The 5,878-nt window shown below is 37.8% G+C and overlaps 1 pseudogene; it reads left to right on the top strand.

Moving 5' to 3' along the window:
• The first annotated feature begins 2,751 nt into the window (after positions 1–2,751).
• On the top strand, positions 2,752–5,657 carry LOC115651194 (annotated as a pseudogene).
• The last annotated feature ends 221 nt before the right edge of the window (positions 5,658–5,878 follow it).

Genomic DNA, 5,878 nt, shown 5'->3' with positions numbered 1-5,878 from the left:
CTCTCTGAGTATGATCTATCAACCCATGGTGAACTCACCTTAAAATAATTTCCTCTAGACCACATTTCTTAGTTTGCTTATATGAATGTCATGGGGACTGTGTCAAAAGCCTTACTAAAATGAAGATATTTCCTATCTACTTCTTCCTCCCACACACCAGCTCAAGGACCTTGTGAAAGAAATGAAAAGTTTATTTTTTGAAATTTTGACTTAACGTTCAAATGATTAATATTGATGTCATTTTCAGTCAAAATATCATTTTTTCATTTTGAATTAACATTATGAAATGAAATACTTGATTTTGAAACATTGGAACTGGAACTGATTGAAAATTTCCTAACAGAACAGTTCCATGGGAATGTGTTGATTCCATTACAACTTTTAAAGGAAGCCCGATAGGCAGGCAGTCTGTCTTCTCTATTTTTTCTACATGAAATTTCAGAATTTTGGTCTGGAAGAAGTTCTGAAATGTTTATTTATTCATTTTTCATGATTCAGGGTGGTAATAATAAAAAGATGAAACTTTAGAAATTACTATGAAACGAGTGTTCCGGGTTCTGACCAAAACTGTTTTGGATCAAAATGGATGTTTTGCCATTTCTAAGTTTAATTCTTTTGGAATGTTACATTCCGCAAAAAATCTTCACATCTTAAATTTTCATCCAGATTTGAAATAAAAACCTTTATTTATCAGAAATGTAACCATTAGATCAAGTTCATATAATAAAAAACCACATTCTGTGAAAATGTATTGATCATCATAATTAAACTTCTCCCTTGTAATTCCTTTATGTTGAAAAACAACTATTTTCAAAAATGAAAAATTTTGTAAAGAACTGTTGACTTAGTGATTTTTTAAATGAAATTTTTCATTTCATTTTTTGTCAAAGTTTAAATGGAAAACTTTATAAAAAAATTATTGAATTAGATGTCTAAAGATAGACAGATAAGCACCTAGTGGGAATTTCAGAAGAACCTACGCAGATCAAGCACATAACTCCAATTGAATTCAATGGGATTTATGTGCCTAGGCCTTTGAAAATCCCACTATACACCTAATAATCTTTGAAAACCTGGTTCTAAGACACTTTGGTGCTTTTGAAAAATTTACCTCTAGTCTACACAAAAAGTTGTACTGATGTAATGAAAGGTGTGATTTTATACCAATTTAGTTAAAACCATGCAACTTTGTGTGTGGACATTATTATATTGGTTTAAACCTCACTTATACCAATTTTCAGGTGCAAACTGAACTGATATAACCAGTTTGGAATATAAGAGTCCACAAAGGCACCAAAGTTGCAGTGGACCACATAAACATATTTAAGTTAAGATGCTGTGTCTTCTCATTATAGACAAGTGCTAGGGCCAGATTTTTTAAAGTATTAAGCACCCAGTGGAATTTTCAAACCTTCTAGTTGCCATGAGTGCAGGGGACTGGACTAGATGACCTCTCAAGGTTCCTTCCAGTCTTACTATTCTATGAGTCCTACTATTCTATGAGTCAATAGATAGATGGAATAGATTAGATTAGATTATTTTAAATTAGAGTTGGGCACCTAACTCCCTTAGTCTCCATGGAAAATCCCAGCCTATATCTCTGTAATGGGAAGGATGATCCAGTGCATAATTTTAGCAAATATTTTACCCTTTACTTAAATGTTATTCAGTCCTTAGCCCAGCAAATTTCCATTGTATTTACCAGGATAATGCCTGACACTCTTCAGTAATTTTCACACCCATGTGGATGACAAACGCTCTGACCAGGTCAGGATTTCATGAGCACAATGACAACACAGTGGACCTGGATGGCTAAGCACTGAGGCTGAGATCCTCAAAGGTAGAAAGGTACTAAAGAGGCAAACAGGTGCCTAGTAGGGTTTCCAAAAGCCCCTTGGTGTTGAACTTCCACTGAAGTCCCTAGATTTCAAACTATAGTATATTAATGCACACTAGGGAGCCTTAGGGTAAAATTTTCTGAAGCACCTAGGTGACGTATGAGCTTCTGTCTCATTAGCTCTTTAGTCAATTAGCTGAACTTGAAAATTTAACTGTAAATCCTATTTTAAAAAGTGATTTAGGGCTAGATTAGTCAAGGTATTTAGGCACCTGCTGGGATTTTCAGAACACCTAGGTACCTAAAACATTGGTTCATATTGAAAAGGGAGAAAATATAATTGTTGATTGCCTGTGTTAATTAGACTTTGATAAAAAAAATGTAAGGCTGGGATTTTCAAAGGTGTCCTGGGGAGTTAGGCACCCAACTCCATTACATTTCATAACTCCCTTAGGATCCTTTGCAAATTCACATCCAAATAGGGGAGGGGACCAAATTTGACTTATAAATTAACCTGATATTGTAACTTTAATGAAAAATCAGAATCCCAAAAACAAGCACTCAAACAAAATTCTGAACGTTCACTGTAAAAGTTATTGATAGATTGCAGGTTAGGGACAACTTTTTCAAAAGTGGCTTTTAATTCTGAATGCCCCAAATTTGAGACTTCAGGATTAATCCATCTGAGAAAGAAACTTTTGGCCAGCACTGGAACCTGATTTTTTTTTCTTAAGTTGTTTTAGAAACTCAGCATGTCATAGTTTTGCTGTATTTGTGGGGTTTATGGTCTGTTTAGCACAGATGGCTAGGAGTGAGGATACCTGGATTCTGTGCCTAGCTCTTTTAGGGACACATAAAATAGCTGTTATATCAATACTCTTAGGTTCTATTTCCACTCCTTGAGAGGTGTTAGGATGGTGGTTGGAGCACAGCGGGGGCTGAGAAACAGGGCTCCTAGGTTCTAGTCACAGTTCTGGTTGAGAAGTAATATTCCACTGACTAAATGGGGAGAACTGCAGATTCCTGGCACAGCTGGTTAAAAATGTTTGAAAATCACAGTTTACATTAAATTCCTCATCAGAATTTAAAATTGTGATAAAAAAGGGATACATTTTTGTGATTTTTTTAAAGGAAGATTGCTTCCTGTTTTTTGGTTCTCTCTAGCCCTGAGCTTTGACGTAATTGGCTCATTGCATGATCTTGCATACCTCAGTCTCAATTTGTCAAAGGAGGTTGAAACTGACTCATTATTTTCAACCACCAAAAATGAATGCTGGTTTATATATGTAAATTGTTATTTATGCTCAAAAATTAGGAAACTCTCCTTTGAACTGCAACTTTGTATAACATCCCTGCTCCAATTTGGGACTTCAGCAGGCTTAGAACCTGAGACTTTCTGCACAAAAAGAATTAAACACCCTATTGACTTACCTCTGCTCCCACTGGCTCAATGACAAAAGAAACTATTGACTTCCTTGGCAGCAGAATTAGGCCTATACTGAGAAAAACTCACCCTATTTAACAGGGATTTTCAAAAGAGGCTACAGGGTTTTGTTCACTTCTTACTGACTCTCAAAGAGTGCTGAATGCCGAACACCCACAAGTCCCATTTAAAAATGATTTTGCTCCTGAATCTTGAATAACTTACAGGAAAATGTTTTTTCTGTTGAAATTTTTCGGGGTTTTGTGAAAAATACACCCTCCCCCACATACACACCCCAAAACCAACTTTTTCTTTGAAAATTTTCAATTTAAAATAACAAAAATATAAATTAAAATAAAATAAATCTTGGGCTTTGGATGCTGACCATGGGAAAAAATATGTTTAATTGACAAAAAGTAAAAATTGTGTTTTTCAAGGAACACCTGAAAATGGAATTTCTATCATGAAAGTTTCTTTTTTGTCAAAAAGACACTTTCCACTGAAAAAAAGTTTCCACAGGAAAATTTATGACAAGCTTAAAATTCACCCTGTGAGCAGGAAGGCTCCAGAAATGTAATAGCAATATCATATTTTCAGCCTTAAACCATTATTTCTTGCCTCTTTTAATTATCTGCTTTTTCTGTCCCTCAAAATCATCTGCATCCCATAAAGCCATGGTTGTGTTTAATCATTTTAATTTCATGTCTTCATTTGTTTTTGCAGGCAAAACAGCTGACTGCATTAGAAAAAGGCAATCACACCATTGTGAAGGAATTTATTCTCCTGGGATTCCCTGGGACCCAATATTTGCAGATCTTGCTCTTCATGGTCTTCCTTGTCATATACATCTTGAAGGTCATAGAAAATGTGTTGATCATAGACCTAGAGGCAACCAGCCGTCACCTCTGCATCCCAATGTACTTCTTTCTCTGCAATCTCTCCTTCCTGAAGATATGGTACACCATAGCTTGCATCCCAAAGACACTTGCCAACCTTGTGTCCCAAAGCAAATCCATCTTCATCAGCAGGTGTGTCCTACAGATGTATTTTGTTTTCTCCCTAGGATGCACAGAGTATTTTCTCTTGGCTGTCATGGCCTATGACTGTTTTTTGTCTATATGCTATCCATTGTACCATAGCTCCATCATGAACAGCACCTTGACTGCTCAGCTGGCTGTTGGTTCTTGGTTGAGTGGTTTCCAACTATTTCTGTCCCAGCATTTCTGATCACCAGGTTGTCCTTCTGTTGTCCTAAAGTCATCAATTACTTTTTTTGTGACATAGCACCGTGGATAGTTCTTTCCTACACAGATACCTACCTTGTTGATCTGGTGGCCTTTATAATCTTATTCATCGTCATCCTGGGCTCCTGTGTCATAACCCTGGTATCCTACATTTACATCTGTAGTAAGATGAGGCCCTGAAACATAAACCCTTATCAGAGGCCCAGTATGAGGCCTTAGGCCTGAACTAAAGTAAAGGTCAAGTCTTTGCTAACATAAAGCAGAGTTAAGCTGTGAGCCAGAGGCAGGCCCTGCTCACAGAAGCTGGCAAGGAAAGGGCTGATACTGCAAAAAGAGACATACCTAAAAGGTACTGGACACCAGATATCAGAACATTCGCATACTTGTACACTTCACACAGATAACAAGGAACAGGTTGACCCATCCCAATGACAGTGCCAAAAAGGTAATATGATGGATAGAGTTGTTTTGTTCAAACCAACATGTACAAAGTGAGAGGCGGCATCTTACTACATAGAGGGGTTATACCTTAGTATGTGAGAAGTGATGTGTAACTTGTTTGTACCTGTGTATAAGAATGCATCCCTTGGGCAGTGTCTTTGTCAAGCCTAGGGGCAGTGGAAAGTCCCGCCACTGACTGAGCTGAGTCCATTGTCAGGGAGCACATATGTACTGGCTAACAGCACCTTAGCAGCACCTTGGACTTCATTTGCCCGGGAGCTGGAGACTGTGTTTCTCTCCAACAATAAACCTGGCAGACATGCCTTTGTATCTTACTAGAGTCTGGGGGTTCTCTCGGGATCTGCTGTGTCAGCTATCTGCGCAGAGCCGGGGCAGCACACAGAGGGAACACACGCATGCAGCCGATTGATGTCAACATTGAACAGAGTAAAGCACCACACCGGTAGCGTCTGACAACAACATCATCTCCACTATACTGAGAATACCATCAGATAAAGGATGGAGAAGGGCCTTTTCAAATTGCTCTTCCCATCTCACGGTCATGATTATCTGGTATGGTTCGACCATTTTCCTACATGTCAACCCTTCCATGCAGAAGTCATTGGAATTGACCAGAATAGTCACTGTCTTGAATACTATTGTCACAGCCCTGTTGAACCCTTTCATATACACACTGAGGAACCCAGAGTAAAAGAAACCCTGAGACTTGTATTCAGGGAAGTGATGTTTTTCAAAATGTCCTGGAAGTCATTGACTGTCATAGAATATGTGGTGAAAGAAAAATAAGTCTGAAAATGGAAAATATACCAAAGCTTATAGTGCACTGGAAAAAAATCCCACAATCTCTTAGGGCCAGAATTCTAGAGATAATTAGATGCCTAGCTCCAATGGAAATCAATGTGAGTTAGGTGA

This window comes from Gopherus evgoodei, chromosome 4, assembly GCF_007399415.2.
Source record: "Gopherus evgoodei ecotype Sinaloan lineage chromosome 4, rGopEvg1_v1.p, whole genome shotgun sequence".
Classification (NCBI taxonomy): domain Eukaryota; kingdom Metazoa; phylum Chordata; order Testudines; family Testudinidae; genus Gopherus; species Gopherus evgoodei.
The sequence above is the reverse complement of the archived record's forward strand: the minus strand, read 5'-3'. Positions and strand labels throughout refer to the sequence as shown.